This window comes from Chiloscyllium punctatum, chromosome 25 (assembly GCF_047496795.1).
Source record: "Chiloscyllium punctatum isolate Juve2018m chromosome 25, sChiPun1.3, whole genome shotgun sequence".
Classification (NCBI taxonomy): domain Eukaryota; kingdom Metazoa; phylum Chordata; class Chondrichthyes; order Orectolobiformes; family Hemiscylliidae; genus Chiloscyllium; species Chiloscyllium punctatum.
The window spans coordinates 64,156,128-64,181,550 of NC_092763.1; the positions used below are offsets into that span (position 1 = coordinate 64,156,128).

The 25,423-nt window shown below is 41.9% G+C and overlaps 1 protein-coding gene across 5 annotated transcripts in view; it reads left to right on the forward strand.

Moving 5' to 3' along the window:
• The first annotated feature begins 6,270 nt into the window (after positions 1–6,270).
• The window catches only part of nexmifb (neurite extension and migration factor b), a 314,997-nt gene continuing 295,844 nt past the window's right edge, over positions 6,271–25,423 (forward strand). For 4 of the 5 annotated variants that reach the window (XM_072595427.1, XM_072595426.1, XM_072595431.1 and 1 more), the window contains exon 1: positions 6,271–6,455. The gene's annotated coding sequence lies outside the window, so the exon portion shown is untranslated. Of the gene's footprint in view, positions 6,456–8,114; positions 8,238–25,423 lie in introns of all 5 variants that reach the window. The other variant, XM_072595429.1, reaches the window with a different exon arrangement.

Genomic DNA, 25,423 nt, shown 5'->3' on the forward strand with positions numbered 1-25,423 from the left:
CTTTACATTTAGTGTACACAATGTCTCTCATATCTGCATCATTTAGTAGGATTTTAAACTTGTGAGAAGATGATGAATGTTCAAACTATTGATACAGTTTTAAGATACTTAGCAATTTTCCTTTAAATTTCTTTTTTCTGATGCCAATGTCACCTGCTCAATATTTTGACAGGAATTAGATTTTTGTTAAACAACTGAAATGGTTTCCAGCTTGTGAAAATTGTAAATCTATTGACTTTCCAAAAACAATTGCCTTGTGTCTCATGTGCAGCTTCATTTGAGGAGAAAGTGAGGACTGCACAGTCGAAGACTGTGGTGCTGGAAAACCACAACTGGTCAGGCAGCATCTGAGGAGCAGGAGAATCAAAGTTTTGGGCATAAACCCTTCACGAAGGTTCTCCTGCTCCTCGGATACTGCCTGACTGGCTGCACTTTTCCAGCACCACACTCTTCAACGCAGTTTCATTTGAGCCTTTTTCAAAATCACTAGATACTACATGTGCTGATAAAATGGTTTACTCCAGCTATTTTAAAAGGAATTATTCAACATTCTTTATAATGATTTCAACGCATTGACATTGCCAAACCTGAAGCAAATACAACTGTAAAATTCCTTAATCTTACTCCAGTCCTTGCTATTTAAAGAATCAAGCTAACATTTTAACCAATCCATTTCTCACTTTGGAGGTGCATCCACTATCCAACACACACTAATAATGAATCCGTGGCTAAAAGATGTCAATACTGAGCTGAAATTTCTTGTAAGTAGTACAATTCTCCTATGCCTGAGCAGTATGACCACCTATCACAACTGTGCTAACCCAAGAAAAGGACAATACCAAACATACACATGCACATCCTGCTCCTCGGATACTGCCTGTCCTGCTGTGCTTTTCCAGCACCACCCTAATCTGCTCTGATTTCCAGTATCTGCAGTTCTCACTTTTGCCTATATACATGCACAAATAGATAATAAGTTTAGAAAGGCAAAAGTGTCTGGAATGAGCAGGGACAGACTTCTGGAGAAAACAGTCCTTTGAGGTGTTATCTTTTAAAACCATGCTAGTTGTCCATTTAAGATTGACAAAGGGCCATGAATATGCATCTTAAAGGGAATGTTGCTTGTTTATGTGAATCTGTATACTGTATACCCTGCGTGGTGCATTTTACACAGTTTGTAGGGTAACACTGGTAATGGAACAGGGAAAGAACCAAAAGATAGATGTAGAGGAGATATAAATTGGAATAGCAGAACAATTAGCTGATTGGGGGCAGATGTTCACAGGTAAAGGGAAATGGGAAGCCTTCAGAAATGAGGTAACAAGAATCCAGAGAAAGTATATTCATGTTAGGGTGAAAGGAAAGCCTGGTAGGTATAGGGAATGCTGGATGACTAAAGAAATTGAGGGTTTGGATAAGAAAAAGAAGGAAGCATATGTAAGTTTTAGACAGGATAGATCGAGGGAATCCTTAGAAGAGTATAAAGGAAGTAGCAGTATACTTAAGAGGCAAGTCAGGAGGGCAAAAAGGGGACATGAGATAGCTTTGGCAAATAGAATTAAGAAGAATCCAAAGTGTTTTTACAAATACATTAAGGACAAAAGGGTAACTAGGGAGAGAATAGGACCCCTCAAAGATCAGCAAGGCGGCCTTTGTGTGGAGCCACAGAAAATGGGGGAGATAATAAATGAGTATTTTGCATCAGTATTTACTGTGGAAAAGCAGATGGAAGATACAGACTGTAGGGAAATAGATGGTGACATCTTACAAAATGTCCATATTACAGAGGAGAAAGTGCTGGATGTCTTGAAGTGGGTAAATGTGGATAAATTGCCAGAACCTGATCAGGTGTACCCGAGAACTCTGTGGGAAGCTAGAGAAGTGATTGCTGGGCCTCTTGCTGAGATATTTGTATCATCGATAGCCACAGGTGAGGTGCCAGAAGATTGGAGGTTGGCTACCGCCACTGTTTAAGAAGGGCGGTAAGGAAAAGCCAGGGAACTACAGATCAGTGAGCCTGAAGTCGGTGGTGAGCAAGTTATTGGAGGAAATCCTGAGGGACAGGATATACATGTATTTGGAAAGGCAAGGACTGATTCGGGATAGTGAACATGGCTTTGTGCGTGGGAAATAATGTCTCACAAACTTGATTGAGTTTTTTGATGAAGTAACAAAGAAGATTGATGAGGGCAGAGCAGTAGATGTGATCTATATGGACTTCAGTAAGGTGTTCGACAAAGTTCCCCATGGGAGATTGGTTAGCAAGGTTAGATCTCATGGAATACATGGAGAACTAGCCATTTGGATACAGAACTGGCTCAAAGGTAGAAGACAGAGGGTGGTGGTGGAAGGTTGTTTTTCAGACTGGAGGCCCGTGACCAGTGGAGTGTCACAAGGATCGGTGCTGGGTCCTCTACTTTTTGTCATTTACATAAATGGTTTGGATGCAAGCATAAGGGGTACAGTTAGTAAGTTTGCAGATGACACCAAAATTGGAGGTGTAGTGGACAGCGAAGAAGGTTACCTCAGATTACAACAGGATCTTGACCAGATAGGCCAATGGGCTGAGAAGTGGCAGATGGAGTTTAATTCAGAAATATGCGAGGTGCTGCATTTTTGGAAAACATATCTTATCAATACTTATACACTTAATGGTAAGGTCCTAGGGAGTGTTGCTGAACAAAGAGACCTTGGAGTGCAGGTTCATAGCTCCTTGAAAGTAGAGTTGCAGGTAGATAGGATAGTGAAGAAGGCGTTTGGTATGCTTTCTTTTATTGGTTAGAGTATTGAGTACAGGAGTTGGGACATCATGTTGTGGCTGTACAGGACATTGGTTAGGCCACTGTTGGAATATTGTGTGCAATTCTGGTCTCCTTCCTATCGGAAAGATGTTGTGAAAGTTGAAAGGGTTCAGAAAAGATTTACAAGGATGTTGCCAGGGTTGGAGGATTTGAGGTATAGGGAAAGGCTGAACAGGCTGGTGCTGTTTTCCCTGGACCGTCGGAGGCTGAGGTGTGACCTTATAGAGGTTTACAAAATTATGAGAGGCATGGATAGGGTAAATAGGCAAAGTCTTTTCTCTGGGGTGGGGGAGACCAGAACTAGAGGGCATAGGTTTAGAGTGAGAGGGGAAAGATATAAAAGAGACCTAAGGGGCAACTTTTTCACACAGAGGGTGGTACGTGTATGGAATGAGCTGCCAGAGGAAGTGGTGGAGGCTGGTACAATTGCAACATTTAAGAGGCATTTGGGTGGGTATATGAATAGGAAGGTTTGGAAGGATATGGGCCATGTGCTGGCAGATGGGACTAGATTGGGTTGGGGTATCTGGTTGGCATGGACGGGTTGGACCAAAGGGTCTGTTTCCATGCTGTACATCTCTGTGACTAAATGCAAATGGAGGTGCCGACTATGATAAGAATGATGGATGATTTTGGGATAGTGTAGGGGGACGAGCTGAGAATAGATCACAGGTTGGCACAATATCGAGGGCCGTAGGGCTGTTCTGAGCTGTATTGTTCTATGTTCTATGTCAAATTGTTGAATGAGTCAGGAAGCCTGCAAAATCCCTAACTGAAAATGATCTGCTGCTGCTTGAGTTTGTGTTGAGCTTTATTAGAATAATTATGGAGGCACTGGAGGTTGCCTTTGAAATGTGTTGCAAAATTAAAATAATTCTTACAGAAAGGTAACTATTTTAATTGGTTATGTTTACTCTACCTGCAAGTGTTACCCCAAGCTACCTATACCTAGTCATTCCACTCCCACATCTAACTTCTGTGATCTGAAAAATGTGTTGCTGGAAAAGCGCAGCAGGTCAGGCAGCATCCAAGGAGCAGGCGAATTGACGTTTTGGGCATAAGCACTTCCTCAGGAATCTTTCCTGAAGAAGGGCTTATGCCCGAAACATCGATTCTCCTGCTCCTCGGATGCTGCCTGACCTGCCGCGCTTTTCCAGCAACACAATTTTCAGCTCTGATCTCCAGTATCTGCAGCCTCATTTTCTCCTAACTTCTGTGATCTGTCTTGTACTCTGAAGTTCAATGTAAACTTCAAGAACACTTCTTGCAAGGTGCTTTCCTTTATTGGCTGAGGCATAGAGTATTAGAACAACAAGGTTATATACTAGATCTGTAGGAAATACTCACCCATAGCTACAGAATTGCACACAGTGCTCAAGTATGGTCACAAATGACAAAGCATACAGATATTTACATGGATGCTACTGAGAGAGGTACATTTTAATTGTGAGAAAAGATTAGATAGGCTGGGTGATTTTCTCTGGAACACAGGAGGGCGGGGTTAAATTTGCTCAAGGTGTATAAAATTTTAAGGAGCCGAAGATAAATTCTTCCGAATCGCTTGCAGAGATATAAATATCTAGGTGGATTGTTTTAATGTAACTTGCAGAAAGATTGTACAGAATTGTGCTTTTTTCCCCCTCATTCAGAGGGTGATTGAGTGTACATGAGGTTTTCTCTCAGAAAGGGTGTTGATGACAGATACCCTGATCACATTTGAGAAATACTTGGATATGTACGTGAAATGCTATATTCTACAGGGCTATAGGCCAAGAGCTGGAAAGTGGGATTAGGTTGGATAGTTCTTTGTTGACAGTATCAAAATCACAGTCTTTCTTAGGAAGGTGCTCACAGCTGCAAAGGCTCTATGCTCAAAATTTATTAATTTTTACCTGTTTTTTTCCCCTAGATGAATGGCCTGGTGTCTGTTTCAAATACATTTCTGTGATTTTCTTTGTAATTATTTGTACAGCATTACTGCTGCAGTATTTTAATTTCTTTCTCCAACAGGAAATACAAATTTGCTACACAAAGCTACAGCTCCAAACTCATTAATGAATTTGTGCAGAAATTAAGTCCTGAGAAACTTGAAGAAAGGCTCAGTTGTACCTCAGTTGGCAGTGCTTTCACTTGGGGCAGCACGGTGGCTCAGTGGTTGGCATTACAGCCTCACAGTGCTAGGTACTCAGGCTCGATCTGTGGATTTTGCACATCCTACCCGTCGCACATGGGTTTCCTCCCACAGTCCAACGATGTGCAAGTTAGGTGGATTGGCTATGCTAGATTGCCCTATAGTGTCCAGGGAGGTGCAGGCTAGATGGATTAGCTGGGAGAAAGGTAGGGTTACTGGGATAGGGTTGAGTCTGGGTGGGTTGCTCTTTGGAGGGTTGGCATGGACTCAATGGGCTGAATGGCCTGCTTCTGCACTGTCAGGATTCTATGATTTCTCAAATACAAGGTTTCTGGATTCAAGTCCCACTTCAGATCTTGAGCACAGAAAATCAAAGCTGGACTCTACATTGAATACTGTTTGTTAGAGGTGCTCAGTATTAAACTGAGACCCTCATCTGTCTGCTTAGGTAGATTTAAAAGACCTGTGGCACTATTTTGAGAAACATTGTCTCTAGTGACCTGAACAGTATTTATTGTTTAATCAATACACATAAAAACGTAAATGATCTAGGGACTGCTGTTTGTGTAACGTCACTGCAACCGTGTTTCTTGTATTTCAACAATAACTTTCCAGCCAACTGAATTAGTTTTTTGGGTAAAGTTTTTTTTGGGAGGGAGTAATGGTGATGAAAAAGCGCTATATAAATGCAGGTTTGCCTTTCATGAGACTCGGCGTGTGGAATGGGTGGTAGTAGGAGGAAAAGACTGCAACTTACCTGGCGCGGGGGGGGAAGAGGTGGTGAGGGAGAAGAGGCGAGGACCACAGGTGGGTGGGGGCGCGCGCGCGCAGGTGGTAGTGGTGGTAGGGGGTCACAAAGAGCCCAGACAGCACGCGCATGAGAGGAGCGCGCGCCGCGCCGTGCACGCGCTCCGGGTTTCAAGGAGCGGCGCGGCAGAGGTTGGAAACAATGGCATTGGGGCTCCAGCTGACAATCAGCAACTAGCAGCTCGGGGGAGGGGAAGGGTGCAGATAGCTTCATCTATGGATAATCAACAAGACCCTTACCCCCTCAAAAAAAATTCCCAATTCCTTGAACAAATTTTATTTTTTTGCAAGCCACATCAAATTAGTGCTTTTTCTTTAAAAGGAAGAGAGAGCAAATCCGAGGCAGTGCATTAAATGGTTAAATATATTTAATTGTATATTATTTTTCCCTCACCCCTGATGTGTGTGCTGTGTATTTGTCTTGGCGCCGCGTGAAAGGAAAAGATGTAAGAAAGGAAGAGAGGGAGGAGGGGTGGGGGTACAGAAGAAGGGGGTGGGTTTGGGAAAAGCCTTTCCTGCATCGGAGAGAGAGAGAGAGAGAGGCGCGACACCTGCACTGGAAAAACCAGGCGTGGAAGAAGAGAAAAACTGGAGCTTGGACAGTGCCATAGGCCTTCCCCCTCCTCTCACAGACAGATCCCCCCCACCCCCCCCCCCCCAAAAAAAAGCACACACACTGCACCCTGCTAGTGGGAATGCTGCATTCGGATCTACAGGTATGGCAGCTCTCTTCTGGTTTATCATTTCTGTGTAGCTATCAGCGGTTTCCCTGTGTTTTCACCTTCCCTTCTGCATTTAACATTGTAGCAATCTTTGTTACAGCGGAGTGGATCCTTCAATAAGGGTTACATGTTCAGGCCTGTGAGAGTGACTGTGTGGAGATGCCAATTGTAGCAATCAAGTGTTTTTTTTTGCAACCGGAATGAAAGGTGTCTTTTCCCCACACGACAAAATGCAGCAGCTTTCCCTTTCGACATGCTTTCTCTTTTAGAAGCGATTAATTTGCAACTGCAGCGTGTGTGTGTAGGTTACGTTTGCTTTAGTAGTGTAGTGGATGGCCTACAGCAGATATGAATGGGGTGTGTGAAAGGGTGGCTTAAAAAAAGGAAATGTGGAAACATATCCTATAGTAAATTAGTGCTGTAGTCTGTAATGGAGTTTTAATGTGAGATCTGGGAATAGACAATAAATCTGCATATCACTGATTTATTGGGCCATTAATGAGTTTCAGTTTGCCAAGAAAATATTTTCAGAAATAGTGACAGCCATTCTAATTAAATTAAAACAGCCCATTGTATTCTAACCCCCCCCCCCCCCCCCAGTCTGTTGCTGCAGGTTGGGGGAGGGGAAAACCCAAGAATGACAGGTTACTGTAGTTAGCACATAAAAAAATCCTGTAAGTGTTTTTTAATGTAGAGTATAGCAATCATTAATTTGCACATCTAGAAAAGAACACGTTGTCTACAGCGTGGAAACAAAGACCACAAATCTGGTTGATGTAGGAAATAGTACCCTTTCATTTTGCATGAAACCATGCCAGATGTTCAAAGCCTGTTTACTATATCCTTTAGAAATTCAGTAATATTTACCCTTTTAAAAATGTATTGCTTCTGTTAAAAGCAATATCATTCCAACATTGACTCATGCACAGTATGAATGTTGAAGTCATACTTCTCTGGACAACAGTAACATTTTCTTTCATTCTGTTTGTGTTCAAATCAAATGTCATGCAGTTAATAGTTTTTTTTAAGAAGAATTGTTAAATGATATGCATTTGTGTAAAACTGAACTGTGAATGCTGTTATGAATTCTGTTTTTCTGTAATCATCTGTTGCAAAGTCAAGATTTGTAAGGTGCATTTTGAGCTTTAGGTTTACTCATTTAAAGAATGTAGGATGTGCCAGTAATTTGAAAAAATCATATGAGATGTGCACTAGAATTTACGCTATTTTGTTTTGCCAAGAACTTATAGCTTATCCAGTTTTGCCTCTTCTGTCCTGTGATTTTTTTTTGCATGTTGGTATGTCTACAGTTCTTGAAATACCGATTGTGGCATGTTGGTTGAATTTTATTTCAGGTGAAATACCATTTGCTGAAACAAAAACCTGTTGAAAATTCCTAGTTCTATTAACTGCTTTAACTGGAATATAAAGTGGCATGGTGTAGTCCAGTGGTAATACCAATAACATTTTGTGTATTTTTAAAAAAATTACATCTATTTTGAGAAATATAGTTTGATTGACCTTCTGTTTTTCAAATATGTTTAAACCAGGTTTTTTAATTATGGCTTAACATAATTTGTGATACAGCACCTTTGGAATTCATTAAAACGATTGAGCACTGACATGTATTTGTTCACGTTCTGAACTCTGTAGTGAGACGAGAGGCCATAATCGGGTGAGGTAGAACACATGAGCATAAAGAGTGAGGGGATTGGCGAGGTGGGAAGTGGAATGCAGTCAGGGAGTCAGGACAAAGTGGAGAGAACCATAAATATGGTATGTTGCAATGAACGTTAACATTTTGATCTGCATCAAACAATGTTGTATCTCTTCTAGTACTGAGCATACTTTGTAAAGCATCAGGGAGCAAGTCACCTGTTGTCAGTCTGTTTTGAGTGTTCATAAAGCTGCTTGTGCAATTACGTTAAAACCCATATTTGACATAGGTGAGATATTTGATTTTCTTTAATTGTGGAAAAGACACATATGTATTCCTCTCAGTTCTCTCCCCCATCTCTCCTAAAGGTATTGACTCTTGCCCTGAAATGGGTGTCTTGTACTCTCTGGTACCTCAGCAAAATGGTCATTTTTCATGTGTCACCATTGACAGTGAGTACTGGCAGACCTTTCAGCTGCAAGGAGTTTTACAGCCAAACTTGATTCTGTCTATGCTTAATATGGAGTGATGTGAAGTTAAGTTCAGAAATGGGCATGCTCTGCAGGTAATTTATTTTCTAGAACAGGGCTTATCAAATATTGATACAATTCCAGTAACATCTGTAAGTTTATTCTGACTTCAAAAGGAATGCTGTCTCTATTGTGGAGAACATTTTTGTTAGTATGTATGTAACAGAATTAGGTCGCCGAACACATGCAGAGATGGAGAATTCTGAGATCCCATATTTAAGGCACATGGCATGTTTGACAGTAGAGCAGACTTAACAACCTCTTGGAATTCCTGGGATCTCTCCCCTGGATTCTCTTGGAGCTGTGAACCATCTATCAATAACTTGGGGCATATCTTATGCATATCCTGCCCCCTCACCAATAAGATTTAATCTTTTGACATTTTATTTAGTAGATTTTGAAACAGACCTTTTTATATGTACTGAATGTTTTTGGTTGTGTATGCTTCAAATGAGGAAATATACTCACTGAACAGGAAGAAAACATCTGTTTGCACATTGACAATCTGTTTTCTTTTATTGATGTGCAAGCTCCAAGTATTTGGTTGACAGCCAGTGTATTACGCCATGCTGTAACCAAATATCTGCAAACACAATGCCATAGGCTAATACCATGAATTCTGGTATTAGAAGAGCTAGTAGCATTCCTTCATTTAAGTATAAAGGAAGTGATAACTGGACATTCAGAAAGGAATGATAAAGTCGGAAAAGATCGTGGATTGATGAGAAGGAAATCATATTTGACAAACTTGTTAGTTGTTTGAGGAAGTTACTTAGTAGAGGAGAACCAGTGGATGTGTTTTTTTTTCGCAGAAGGTCTTGGAAGGAGTTATTAAGATTGAAGTGTGTGAGATTGTGAGCAATATACTAGTATGGATTAAGGATTGGTTAACGGGTAAAAAGTAGGAGAAAACAGATCATTTTCAGGGGGGATGCATTTTATGGGAAGATTGCAAGGAGGCTTCAAGAGGACTTTGGCTTGAATGTGGCAGATGGAATATAATGTGAATAAGTGTGAAGTTATTTTCTCTGATAAAAAGAAGCAGACAGAATATTGTCTGATGTATTGAAAAGTTGGAAGTGTGGGAGTGAAAGGGGCATAGTGTCCTTGTTCATATGTCACTAAAAGCTAACATGCATATGTAGTAAGCAATTAGGAAGGCATTTCCACGTTGCCTCCATCTCAAGGGGATTTATGTGTGGATGGAAAGATGTCTTGCTGCTGTTGAATCCAAAGCCTTGGTGAGACCTCACTGTAGTATTGTTTACTTTAAGTTTTGGTTATTTTACTGAAGGAAGGATATACTTGCCATGGAGCATGTGCAACAGAGGTTCACCAGATTAATCCCTGGGATGGTAGAATTGTTTTGTGTGGAGAGATTGAGGAAACTGGGTCTGTACTCTCTAGAGTTTCAAAGAATGAGGAATGACCTCATTGAAACAATTATTATAGGGCCTGAGGTAGATGTAGGTGGGATGTTTCCCTTGGTTGCTGAGTCTAAAATTAATGGACATAATCTTAGAATAAGGGGCAGACCATCTAAGACTGCGATGAGGAGAAATTTCTTCATGTAGAGGATGGGGAAGTTTTGGAGTTTTTTTACCCTAGAGGGTTGTTGAAATTTGATTATTCAGCGGGTCAGGACAGAAATTGGTAAATTTCTGGACTGAAGTTATAAACGGATATGGAGATGATGTGAGAAAGTGACATTAAAATGATAATTTGAGAATATGGAACAGTACAACATTAGGAACAGGCCCCTCGGTCACCATGTCTGCCCCAACTATGATGCCAATCTAATTGAGTCTCATCTGCCTGCACATGGTCCATATTCCTCTATTCCCTGCCTGTTTATGTGTCTGTCTAAATGCCTCTTAAACATTGCTATCGTATCTACTTCTACCACTGCTGCAAGTTCCAGGCACCTACCATTGTCTGTATAAAAGATATTTGTCTCACACATCCTTGAAACTTTCCCCCTCTTACCTTAAACCTATGCACTCTGGTATTTTACATGTCAACCCTGAGAAGAAGCCTCCAACTACCGTATTCTTCCTCTCATAACTTTATATACTTCTATCAGGTCGCCCCCTCAGCTGCCATCACTCCAGCGGAAACAATCCAAGTTTGTCCAACCTCTCCATATAGCCAATACACTCCAATCCTGACAACATCCTGATAAATCTCTTTTGCACTCTCTCCAAAGCCTCCACATCCTTTCAAAGGTGTGGCAAGCAGAACTGTACACAGTAAAGTTGGTTTCGATATAATGCGGTTGTTCAGTACCTGTGCAATCGAGCTTTATAAGAAACTCACATATTAGCAGCACCATTTAAACCAATGGGGTGGAAATTGTGTTAAAGCCAATACAGGTAAGGAAAGTTCGCATTCTACAAATAATGGTCTAAATTCTTCAATCGCGTTATAGCTAATTTGTGCTGAAGAAATGCACGTCATAGCAAAACGAATTGTCATCTAAATGTGGCCTAACTAAATTAAAAATCACACAATACTAGGTTATAGTCCAATGCGCTTATTTGGAAGCAGTAACTTTCGGACCGCTGCTCAACCACCTGATGGAGGAGCAGCGCTCTGAAAGCCAGTGTTGAACTATAACCTGGCGTTGTGTGATTTTTAACTTTGTACACCCCAGTCCAACACCAGCACCTCCAAATCATTACCTAACTAAAGCCTTATACAGCTTGACACGACTTGTTAGCTTTTATATTCAATGCCTTGACCGATGAAGGCAAGAATGCTGTATGCCTTCTTTTATCACCTTATCCACTTGTGTTTCAGGGAGCTATGAACTTCTATCCCAAGATCCCTCTGTTTATCAGTGCATGTAAGGGTTCTGCCTTTTACTCTATACTTTCCCCTTGCATTTGAACCCCAAAATACATGTTGATCAGATCAAATGCCATCCAACTATCCAGCTGATTCCTTGACTACCTTCCTCATTATCCACAATCCAACAATTCTCATGTTGTCTGCAAACTTAATAATTCAGACCATCTAGATTTTCATCCAAATCATTTTGATTTATTTATACACAAGAGGTCCCAGCAATGATCCTTGCGGAACATCACTGGTCATAGATGTCCAGTCAGAAAAATGCACTTCCACAACTACCCACTGTCTTCTGTGACCAAGCCAATTTTGTATCCGACTTACCAATTCACTGTGGATTTGATGTGACTTAATCTTCTGGGACCAGTCCACCATGAGAGAACTTGTCAGATGCTTTTAGTAAAGTTCATGTAGACTACATCCATTACCCTACTCTCATCAGTCATCTTTATCACGTTGTCAATAAACTCAATTACATATGTGAGACAAGACTTCCCCACATGAAGCCATGCTGACTATCCCTAATTAGTCCTTTCAGTTTATACTTTTGCACTGTGAGTAAATCCTGTCTATAAGAACCTTTTCCAGCAATTTCCCTACAATTGAAGTAAGGCTCGCCAATCTATAATTTCATGGATTATCCCTATTGCCCATCTTAAACCAAGGAATGTCATAGGCTAAAAGACTGCAGAATAGCCAATGGATAAAAGATCTCGGTCAAGGTGCTGGCAATCTCCTCCCTTACCTCTTTCAGTATTCTGGGATAGATTCTATCAGGCCATGGGGACTAATCTACCTGAATGTTTTTCAACACGCCCAGCACCTCCTCTTTCTTAATATTGACATGGCCTAAAGTATCAACATTACCCTCCCTAATCTGACCATCGTCCCTGTCCTTCTCCTTGATGAATACTGATATGACGTACTCATTAAAGACCTCATCGACTTTCTTTGGCTCCATGTATAAGTTCTCTCCTTTGTCCTTGAGCAGACACACCCTTTCCCTGGTTACCCTCTTGCTCCTAATAAATGTAAAAAATGCCGTGGAATTCTCCTTAAGCCTACTTGTCAAGTACATTTCATGACACCTTTTATCCCTCCCAATTCCTTATTTAGATTCTTTCCTGTTTCCTTTCTATGCCTCGAGGGCCTTGTCTGATTTCAGTTCCCTAAACTTTACAAATGCATCCTTTTATCGTTTGACTAAACTTTCAAGATCTCTTGTTCTCCAGGATTCTCAAATCTTGCCATCCTTGTTTTTTATCCTCATTGGAACATGCTGGTTCTGAACTCTGTTCAACTGGCCTTTAAAAGACTCCCGCAAGTCTGATGTGGAGTTACTATCAAACAGCTGCCCCAATGTAATTTCTCTAGTTCCTCCCTGATGTTGTTGTAATTAGCCTCCCCCCTCCGCCACCATCCAATTTAAAATGTTCATCCGAGGACTGGTCTGATCCTTACCCATAACTGTCACAAAACTTATGGATTATGATCACTGTTCCCAAATCTTTAGTCACCTGGCCAGACCCATTCCCTGATGTAAGCACTACTACAGCCCCTTCTCTCATTGGATCATCTGCATATTGTTTCAAGAAGCCCTCCTGGATGCCCCTAACGAGTTCTGCCCCATCTAAGCACCTGGCAGTAAGGGATTTCCAGTCAATATTGGGAAAATTAAAAGTTAGCCAATACAGCAATGCTGTATGTTTTTACATCTTTCCATGATCTGCCTACATAACATACCTCTATCTCCCACTGGCTATTGGGAGGCCTTTAGCATAACCCCATCATAATGAGCGCAACTTTCTTATTCCTGAGTTCTACCTATGCGGCCTTGTTGGATGGGCCTTCCAAGACAGCCTCTGTTAGTGCAGCTGTGACATTCTCCTTAATCATTAAATGCAACTCCCCACTCCTTTTCCATCCCTCTCTATTATGCCTGAAACGTTCGTACCCTGGAATATTGAACTGCCAGTCCTGCCCTTCTCTCAACCAAGTTTTTATAATTGATGCAACTCTGTAGTCCCATATACTAATCCATGGCTCTAAACTCATCTTCCTTCCTGTTACACTCCCTGCATTAAAACAATTATACAGCACTCTGCCAGGCCAGCCCTGTTTATTAACCTGGCCATTCCTGTTCTTCTGATTAGACTTACTTCACTTAATCTCTAACTTCTCCTCAATCACTCCACATGCTAACCTACTGCTCTGGTTCCCACCCCCCCTGCCTCACTAGTTTAAACCCTTCCAAGGGACACTAATAAACTTGCCTGCAAAGATGTCCCTCCAGTTTAGATGCAAACCATCCTTGAACAGGTCCCCTCCTGGAAGAAATCCCAATGATCCAGATGTTTGAACCCACCTGCCATAACCACCAGCAGCTCTTTTGTCATGTATTCAATTATATCATCTTCCTATTTCTGGCCTCAGTAGCATGTGGTACAGGGAGTAATCTCTAATTTACAACTGTAGAAGCCCTGCTTTTCAGCTTTCTACCCAACTCCCCAAGTTTCCTTTGCAGGACCTCATCTTTCTCTTCCAACCTATGTCTTTAGTACCTGTATGGATCATGACCTATGGTTGCTCATCTTCCCCTTTCAGAATGCCCTGTGCCTGCTCAGACACATCCTTGATCCTGGCACCAGAGAGGCAACACACCATCCTAGAGTCTTGCTCTGGAGTCCTGATTGAATGCAATGGCCAAGCAGGCTCAATGGATTGAATGATCTAATCTTGTTCCTGTGTTCACTGAAAGAACACCCTACCCCTACTTTTCCTTTCTGTATTAGAAAGTAGCAGAGAGAAACTGCTTTTCAAATTATTCACCTTAACCCTTCTCAAACGTCTTATTTTGGAAATTTTTGCAAATGATTTGTGCAAAATTACGTTCAATGTTTAGATTTTGCGTTATGGGAAGAAAGTTAGGGTTTGGGACTAAATTACTTAAGCTCTGCCAAAGAGACAAGGCAGGTGTGATGGGCTTTGGGTCTTCCTTCAGTGCTATAAGATTCTTTTATAAAAGTAGCAACAGAGTTCCAGGAATGGGGAGAGTGGTGGAGGTGGATTCCAGACAAGATTTCGGAAGAGAGCTTGAAATTGATTAATTTAAAGGGCTACAGGGATAGAGCTGCAGAATTGGGACTAGTTAGGCAGCTTTTCTGAGAGTTGGTGCAGACATAATGGATCGAGTGGCCTCTGTTTGCACTGTAAAACTCTGTGATTGTTGCCTTTGGAAGCTTCAGAAGTGTTGGACCTCCTTGGACCGAAACTGAAATTCTCATCAACATAACTCGAATATCTGTGAGCTTTCTGCAGTGCTAGTGACTTTATGTGACATTCTCGAACATGATATGTGCTTATCTTTGAAAATTCAGTGTATTTTTTGTGTACCAACATATATCCTCTATCCTTGTGATGAGTAAGTGCTTGTAGTTGCAAAGGTCATTGGACAGTGTGAGCTAACTTTATCTAATCCAGAATTACCAAGGCTAGTTGCAGTAGTCTCAGCCACAGCCTTCCACATCCATCAAAGTTTTACCTGCACATCCACCGATACCATTTATTATATCCATTGCTCCCGATGCGGTCTCCCCTACATTGGGGAGACTGGACACCTCCTAGCAGAGCGCTTTAGGGAACATCTCCGGGACACCCGCACCAATCAGCCACACCGCCCTGTGGCCCAACGTTTCAACTTTCCCCTCCCACTCTGCCAAGGACATTGAGGTCCTGGGCCTTCTTCACTGCCGCTCCCTCACCACCCGACACCTGGAGGAAGAACGCCTCATCTTCCGCCTCAGAACACTTCAACCCCAGGGCATCAATGTGGACTTCAACAGTTCCCTCATTTCCCCTTCCCCCACCTCACCCCAGTTCCAAACTTCCAGCTCAGCACTGTCCCCATGACTTGTCCTACCTGCCTATCTTCTTTCCCACCTATCCACTCCACCGCCCCAACCTAGCACCTTCATCCCTTCCCCCACTCACCTATTGTACTCTATGCTACTTTCTCCCCACCCCACCCTCCTCTAGCTTATCTCTCCATCCTTCAGGCTCTCTGCCTATATTCCTGATGAAGGACTTTTGCCCGAAATGTGATTTTTACTGCTTCTCGGATGCTGCCTGAACTGCTGTGCTCTTCCAGCACCGCTAATCCAGAATCAGCCACACACCAGTTCAATGCAGATACCTTTAATTGTGGTTCAACCTGGGCATCTGAATAGCTAAGATAGAAAGGGTCCTTGTGCAGTGGTTATGTGCTAGGGTCCTAGGTTTGAATTCTCACCTGCTCCAAGGTGTGTCCTAACATTTTCGATCAGGTTGATTAGAAAACCGCTACAGATCAAGCAGTCACTGGCTAAGCTGCTGAGACATCAGGTTATGATTCTGGCTATGTTGTTTAATTTTCTCATTTATGCATTTCTTTGGCAAGAAAATAGTTAAAAACTGTGGGGAAAGAACTTGGAGGGGTTTGGATCTAATTAGCAGCTCTTTCAGCTGATGCAGACATGATGAATGCAATGGCTTTCTGCGTTCTATAATTTTAATTCAAAGGATGATCAAACAATGTGCAGAAATCCATGCAGTACTTCAATTGTGCAATAGGAGGTGTATGACAACACTTAGAAGTGACACCATAATTTTCATTTAGCCCTCGTGTAATGGACCTTGGATTGTGGTCTTACCTCCCTAGAGCTACACAGCTTCTCAATCATAGAATCTCTATAGTGTAGAAGCAGGCCATTCAGCCAACACTGACCCTCCAAAGAATGTCCCACCCAGACCCACCCCTCACACTGTCCCCAAAACCCAGCACTTCCTATGGCAATCCACCTAACTTGCACATCTTTGCACTGTGGGAGGACACCGGAGCACAAGAGGAGACACTGGGTGAATGTGCAAACTCTACACTGTTGTCGGGTGGGATTGAACCCTGCTCCATGGCCATGTGAGGCAGCAGCCACTGTGGACAAGGTTTGGGAGAAGGATACAATCTTATTCCACAGCAATTAAGATTGGTACTTTGAAGCACAGCCAAGAATTGTTTTATATTGAATTTATTAGTAATTATTATAGTCTTCTGAGAGCTGTCATAACGAACTGCACCATTTCCATTTAAATTGTACAAATGTAACAAAACACCCCAAAGTTCTTCAGAGGCATATTATAAAACTGAATATTACACCAAGCCAGATGCCTCTAGTTTTTTTTTGAAGTGTATCTTTTGTTGTAAAGTCCCATTTGGGCCACTAATGTCCTTTAGGGAATGAAACTACCATCCTTACCTTCTCTCGCCTACATGTGACTCCCGATCCACAGCAATGTGGTTGACTCTCCACTGCCCTCTGGGCAATTAGGGCTGGACAATAAGTGCTAGCCTAGAGAGCTACGCCCTCATCCTGTGAATAAATTTTTTAAAAATCAATTGTTGCATGTTGTGTTCTATCTTATTCTTTCCAGAATTCTATAATTTTAAAATTAAAATATATCCCAATTATTACTATCTCCTAGTATTTGTTTCTGACTTAGAATCTTTATGTACTTTTTGGTCAACTGTGATTTTTCTTCATTGCAAAGTTTAACTGGTCTTGACATGGTCTCTGTGTTAAGATTAGAGTGGTGCTGGAAAAGCACAGCAGGTCAGGCAGCATGCAAGGAGCAGAAAAATTGACATTTCGGGCAAGAGCCCTTCAGGAATTCCTGATGAAGAGCACCTGCCCGAAACGTCGCTATACCTGCTCCTTGGATGCTGCCTGACCTGCTGTGCTTTTCCAGCACCACTCTAATCTTGATTCTGATCTCCAGCATCTGTAGTCCTCACTTTCGCCTGCATGGTCTCTGTGTTGCTAGCTGGTTATGCTTCAAATCTGCAGTACACAGTGTGCTTTAGTTTGAGGAGGGAGGACTTGGAAGGAAATTCATTTGGATCAATGGGGTGTTCAATGTTGATGGCAGTAAAACAAGATCCACAATGCTTGAAGGCATTGCAGAAGAGATCACAAAGAAATATAAACAGAAACTGCTGGAGCAACTCATCAGCACTGGCAGCATCTGTGGAGAGAAAGCAGAATTAACATTTTGAGTCCAGTGACCCTCCTTCAGAACCCAGTGTTCTGAAGAAGGATCACTGAAATGTTAACTCTGCTTTCTCTCCACAGGTACTGTCGGATCTGCTGAGTTCCTCCAGCAATTTCTGTTTTTGTTTCAGACCTTCAGCATCCACCGTTCTTTTATTTTATATTAACAAATAAATATATCATGTAAAATGAATTTGTGAAACAAAAATACTTTTGAAACAAGAAAAAGCCACTTGGTTAATGGAGTTTTTTTTTGTAGCGTATTTCTGTCTACACCTGTGCAGCATGTTTCTTGGATCCTTCCCTCTCTCCAGAAGCAAGTCTGTCCTTTAATGCAGTTAAACTTTGGCCTTTCCTGGTAATTTAGTCCAGAATGCTAACTTCTATATTTTAATGCTTTTGAATGTTAATGTCTCCTGCAGTTGTTGGATTGCTAGATAGACTGCAGCATAGATGTTCAATTTTCACAAATCTAACCTCTTGCAGAAAAAAACAATGTCATGGTTGTGCTACTGATTATACCAAACTGATTCATATATTTGTGTTCTGACACCACAACAGAAAGCGGAATAGACAGACTCAGTGCCTTATCTAAGGCCTGCTGCTTTACATCCTGGAGTTAGTATTGGTAAAAGATAACACTGGAGCCAATCTTTACTCTGTTTTGAATTTATTTACGGTGTGAAATATTATCTCCTAATGCAACCACACCCTATTTTCAATAAGTGATTGGGGTTTCACTTGAGTTCAAATAAACAATTAATGCATTTTATTTGCATATAATTAAACACAATGAATATGCCATTTAATGTACAATTCCAGTTGTTTAAAAGGAAGTATAAACGAAATGCTCCTAACTGGGGAAACTGGCAAACAGTCTGCTGGCCTCTGGTAAGGCAACATTTATTTCCCTGAAATTTACATTTCCTCGAGTGAGAGACTGTTTTGAGATTTTGAGGCATAGATAAAAATATTTTTTTTTCCCTTGTTAGAGAGTCCTGAGACCTTGGAACACTCTTCCTCAAATGACAGAGGAAGTGGAGCCTTCCACTATTTTTAAGGCAGAGTACAACTCTTGATCAGGCTGTGATAGGTTATCAGGAGGAGGGTTGGATTGTGGAGTAATCAGATTAGCAGAGCAGGCTAGAAGGCTGAGTGGCCTCCTCTAATTCATGTGTTTCACGTCCCAAGAATGATTTTATTTTTAGAAGGGTAACCTGCTCTATCAATTCTGGCCAAATCTGGCTGGGTCACATCCAGTTAGGTCACGATTTCACAACTTCACTGTGAGGCTGGAATACACACTAAGCACACAAGTTTTGCACGACAACGCACCTCTTTGAACTTCTTTCCCCTGACCACTGAAGTTCCCTCAGCAGTTGTGCAGCCTCTGGGAAGTTCTGTGCATACCAATCGATGGCTGGTGTATTGACTTTGACTTATATGCAGACCTTCAAGCAGAAAGAAAAGGTTACGCTTCTGACCAGCTGTTCTCCCTTAAACTACTGGAGTGAAGAGCTGATGAATGTTTTTTGCCACTAAGTTTGAGATCATCCATTAGTATTTAAAAATTAGAGGGACCATATTGTTGAAGAGGAGAGTATGAAACGGACTGGTAAGCTAGAGGAGATACTTGTTAGGAAGGAAGATGTGTTGGGCATTTTGAAAAACTTGATAGACAAGTCCCCCGGGCCTGACGGGATATATCCTAGGATTATGTGGGAAGCAAGAGAGGCAATTGCAGAGCCGTTGGCAATGATCTTTTCGTCTTCACTGTCAACAGGGGTGATACCAGGGGACTGGAGAGTGGCGAATGTTGCGCCCCGTTCAACAAAGGGAATAGGGATAACCCTGGGAATTACAGGCCAGTTAGTCTTTCTTCGGTGGTAGGCAAAGTAATGGAAAGCGTACTGAGGGATAGGATTTGAGTATCTGGAAAGACACTGCTTGATTAGGGACAGCCAGCACGGATTTGGGAGGGGTAGGTCTTGCCTTACAAGTCTTATTGAATTCTTTTGAGGAGGTGACCAAGCATGTGGATGAGGGTAGATCAGTGGATGTAGTGTACATGGATTTTAGTAAGGCATTTGATAAGGTTCCCCATGATAGGCTTATGCGGAAAGTCAGGAGGCATGGGATAGAGGGAAATTTGGCCAGTTGGATAGAGAACTGGCTAACCGGTCGAAGTCAGAGTGGTGGTAGATGGTAAATATTCAGCCTGGAGCACAGTTACAAGTGGAGTTCCGCAAGGATCAGTTCTGGGTCCTCCACTGTTTTGTAATTTTTATTAATGACTTGGAAGAGGGAGTCAAAGGGTGAGTCAGTAAATTTGCAGACGATACGAAGAATTGGTGGAGTTGTGAATAGTGAGGAGGGCTGTTGTCGGCTGCAAAGGGACTTAGATATGATGCAGAGCTGGGCTGAGGAGTGGCAGATGGAGTTCAACCCTGTCAAGTGTGAGGTTGTCCATTTTGGAAGGACAAATGAAAATGTGGAATACAGTGTTAACGGTAGGATTCTTAGTAAGGTGGAGGAGCAGAGGGATCTTGGGGTCTATGTTCATAGCTCTTTGAAAGTTGCCACTCAGGTGGATAGAGCTTGTAAGAAGGCCTATGGTGTATTAGTGTTCATTAGCAGAGGGATTGAATTCAAGAGTCGTGAGGTGATGTTGCAGCTGTACAGGACCTTGGTAAGGCCACATTTGGAGTACTGTGTGCAGTTCTGGTCACCTCATTTTAGGAAAGATGTGGAAGCTTTGGAGAGGGTGCAGAGAAGATTTACCAGGATGTTGCCTAGAATGGAGAATAGGTCGTACGAGGATAGGTTGAGAGTGCTAGGCCTTTTCTCAGTGGAATGGCGAAGGATGAGGGGTGACTTAATAGAGGTTTATAAGATGATCAGAGGAATAGATAGAGTAGACAGTCAGAAACTTTTTCCCCGGGTACAACAGAGTGTTACAAGGGGACATAAATTTAAGGTGAAGAGTGGAAGGTATAGGGGGGATGTCAGGGGTAGATTCTTTACCCAGAGAGTGGTGGGGGCATGGAATGTGCTACCTGTGGGAGTGGCTGAGTCAGAATCATTGGTGACCTTTAAGCGGCAATTGGATAGGTGCTTAAGCTAGGACAAATGTTCGGCACAACATCGTGGACCGAAGGGCCTGTTCTGTGCTGTATTGTTCTATGTTCTATGTTCTATACAAGAGCCTTAGTTCCAATCTTTGCTTTCCAAACCAAGCTGTCCCTCCTGCTCAGGGAAGGACAAAACCATCTGCAACAAACTTGCCTTTGCTTCTATCTTGTTCCTAGAATTCTGTCTCATTGAAATGGATTGTACAAAGTTAAAAATCACAACACCAGGTTATAATGCAACAGGTTTCTCTGGAAGTATTAGCTTTCGGAGTGCTGCTCCTTCACCGGGTAGTTTGCAATGTCAACCTTTTTGACCAACGACCTGAGCTTCTAGGCCTGTATCAGTTCCATTAGAAAGACCAGCTATTTCTGCCTCCATGACGTTGCCTGTCTCTGTCCCGTCTTTGCTCATCTGTTTCTGACGCCCTCGGTCAGGATATTGTTGCCACTGGACTTGACAATTTCAATGCTCTCCTTTTTCGGGGTGAATTAACTAACATGAATTTCCTCAGAACAAATTTGTCACATTTATGCTCTGTGATTTTCATTCTTAAACATTCCAGGAAAGGCTGGGCCCGTTCTGAGGTCTTATACTCAAGGACTTTTACATTGCTTGCATGAAACCTTTTGAGCTGATTTTCCTTTATGCGTATGATTGTTTCTACACATAAACAAAATTCTTTCACCAGTGAAAATCTATTATTAAAAACAGAATTTCTGATAAAGTGAAAAGCATATTATCCTGTGATTTGACATGATAGTACGTGGCTCGGCCACGCAACTCATCTATAACAGTTCAATTGTGCCACTTATTTTACCTATTGAAAGAAAAATGGTCCTTACATATAGAAGACATCACAATATGGGATAATACATTATTATAGAATTTCTTTTAGGTCATTGTAGGAACTGTTATAGTTTCAACAGAAATCACAGCCACACATTCTAGAATTCTAATACAAATGTGATTGATTGAAAGAGGTAAAAAGATGTGCAGTATGATCCAACCTGTTTTGCAATTGTGGAAACCGCAAATAATAGTGAAATTTACTGAATAATGAAGCTCTGTACAAAATATTTATTGCAATAAAGAATGTCAAATTCAGGAAACATAATAAAAAAATTTAATCCCTCCACTGTATTTAGAGGCAATGCACCTTGAAAGAAAGTTTTCATTTTCTATGGTGCACATCAGAAGCAGTGTTTCACAGTGCATCTAATTATTTTTACTGTACTCACTAATGTTTCTGCCAATTTGTGTGCTATCTACAAACAGAAATATGATGAATGATCAGTTCAACAATTTTAGTGATGTTGTTTGAAGGATAACTGTTATACAGAATGCTAGAAGAATTTTGAGGAATGAAGAAGTAACTTGTTGCAGAGAGTTCAGCCTCTGCTTGCATTGCCATCATACTGAGTTAACTGTTCTACTGGTCAAGCTTCTGATCAGTGGACAACAGTGAGGCATTGATAGTAGGGGACTCAGCAATGGTAGCCTCCTCAGCGAGAGTAATATTTTTGGGGATTGGCGAGGGGGTGTGGTTTCTTCAATTTGTGTTAGTGATTAGTGGATAATAAATGATGCATATGGAATCTCAGAATCATCCGAAGCTAAACTAGTCCCACCTTCCTGCTCCTGGCCCATATCCCTCCAAATCTTCCTTATTCTTATATCTATCCAAATGTCTTTTAAACATTGTAATTGTACCTGCATCCACCACTCTCTCAGGATATTCATTCCACACGTGAACCACCCTCTCTCTGTTTTAAAAAAAAATTGCCTTTATGTCTGCTTTTAAATCTCTCTCCTCTCACCTTAAAAAAATGTGCCACTTAGACTCGAAATCCCCATCCTAGGGAAAAGACAACTACCATTTATCAATACTTTTTCATTATTTTATAAACTTCTGTCCAATACCTCCTCAATCTCCTACGCTGCAGTGAAAATAGTCCCAGCCTATCCCACCTGTTCTTCATAACTCAAACATTCCATACCCAGCGACATCGTGGTAAATCTCTTCTGGGCCCTCTCCAGCTTGATAATATCCTTCCTATAACTGAGCAATCAGAACTGGACACAGTATTCCAGAAGCGGCCTCACCAATGTGCTATGTTTTTACATATGCCTAGATTTCATCTAAAAACTGGAGTTGAACATTGAATCCATCAGCAAATAGGCCCAGTCTTGACTTCATGGTGAAGGGCAAGGGTGCTTCCAAAAAGAATGAAAAAGGCTTTGGTGATGCACCGTCCTTACCTCTGATCCAGGAGACTTGGGTTCAAGTCCCACCTGCTCCAGAGACATTTAGTAACCCCTCTGAATGAATCTGTTGATTAGAAAATATCACCGTGGAGAAAAGTGGTGGCTATGCTGATTTAGATTCTGACAAGCACCTTCCTTTGTAAGGGGCATGACACAAGTCAATCTGGGAACACAGGTTTTCAATGCTTAGATTAGATTCCCTACACTATGGAAACAGGCCCTTCGGCCCAACAAGTCCACACTGACCCACCCCCCCCCCCCCCCCCAAGAGCAACCCACCCAGACCCATTCCCCTACCCCACATTTACCCCTGACTAATGCATTTGACACTATGGGCAATTCGACATGGCCAATTCACCTAACCTACCTATCTTTGGATTGTTGGAGGAAACCAGAGCACCTGGAGAAAACCCACGCAGACACGGGGAGAATGTGCAAACTCCACATAGACCGTCGCCCGAGGTGGGAATCGAATCCGGGTTCCTGGTGCTGTGAGGCAGCAGTGCCAACCACCGAGCCACCGTGCAGTCCCTTATTGTCTGAGCAGTGTGTAGGCCATTACTCTGCATTGTCTCAAGTGGAGTGAACCAAGTTGGTTGGACCTTGACAGCCATGAAATCAGGAGGAGGGCAAATCTGCAATAGCTTTAACTGAAAACCCAAAAAAACTTCTCACTTGCACTTGCTGGATTTCACTGTGATTGAAGATGGGGGCGTTCCTGGTGCCACCTTCTCTTCCTGTTCACTGTTTCAGTTCTCCACCACCATTCTTGCGTGGATGTGGTGGTCTGTGATCAATTACTTGTGTAACCTTTCTTTTCTGGCTATTGTTTATTTTGCTGTTCAGCAAGAAGGTATCTATGTGGAGTAGTTTCACTGAGTCAATTACATCATCTGTCCTGATTCTCCTATTGCTGAAGGCATTCCAAATATTTCAGGATCGGTTTCTCATTTTGATGATGTTGAATGAGGAGTGAGGGATGTGTTGGGTCATGCATTTATAGGTGATTGTGATGACGTTTTTTTGCGGCAGGTCCATGGTGTCTCCTGGATGCCCAGTTTGGGGTTGCTGTCCCACTTCATGTGATGGCTATGCCACATTACACAATGGATGGTGTCCTTCAATGCTACCATTTCCTCCAACGTTTACTTAATGAAACATTTTTAAATTGGCAATGTGTGGCTAATTAATTAATTAATATTTTCACTGTTTACATCTTTAATTGCCTATGTACTATGAATTCCTCATCTTAATATTGCCATAAGATAACAATCCTCAGCAGTATCTTTTGTGGAGGTGCAGGTGTAGGATTGGGGTGGACAGGGTCAGAAGTCACATGACACCAGGCTATAGTCCAACAGGTTTAATTGAATCACGAGCCTTCGGAGCATTGCCTCTTCATCAGATGAAGTGGGGCGGCGTCCCGAAAGCTTGGGATTTCAAATGAACCTGTTGGACTATAGCTTGGTATCATGAGACTTCTGACCAGGTCTGTTGCTGACAGAAGACAAAAGGAAAGTCCGAGGAAAATGTTGAACTCATTCGGCTTTACTCTGGTGTAATGGTTTTAATGGTGATATCTCTGGGAATGTTTGATTGCGGCAATTTTCCTTTAATGCAGATTGCAGGAGGGAGCAGATCTTATATACAACAAATGATGCTACGTTTGTGAGTGGCCCTACATATCAATCACTGAAGCCATCTTGGGATGGGCAGATTACTGTCCTCTTTGGCGTTCAGTCGATGATAATATTACTGGGAACCTGTGTGAAGACATGGACCATTACCAGGAGGCATTGGTTGTGTTTCTGCTGTAGATAAAAAAAAATTTAGACCGTTCTAGAAAATTTCTTTGTATGTTAATGTTAATCATCGTAGGTACAGTTGTTTCTGCAACTGCCCTTGAAAGCTCCTGTCTCTATCACCTTTTAAAGTGTGCCCCCTTGTTATTGATCCCTTCAACAGCTGCTTTCTGTCCACATCTTTCGTTGTCTTATACATCTCTGTCAGGTCCCTCCTCAACCTTTTCTGCTCCAAAGAAAACAACCTGAACTTATCCAGTCTCTCTTCATAGCTAAAGTTCTTCATCCCAGGCAACATTGTGATGACTCTGAACCTCCTCCATGCATCTTCGCATCCTCCTCACAGCTCATCCTCCCATCTGGCTTTGTGTCACCTTCACATTGGAGATAAGACATTTGTATCCCTCATCTCAATCATAATATTGAGATTAATACATATTGATGGGGTCCAAGCATTGATTTTATCGTACCCTACTAATCACTGTCTGCCATCCAGAAAATGACTTCTTATTATTCCTCTTATTTCTACTCGTTACTTCCTGTTTGTTAATCATTTCTTTATCCATGTCCATATGCTACCTCCAATCCCATGCACTTTTGTTTTACATGCTAATCTCTGATATGGCACCTCATCAAACGCCTTCTG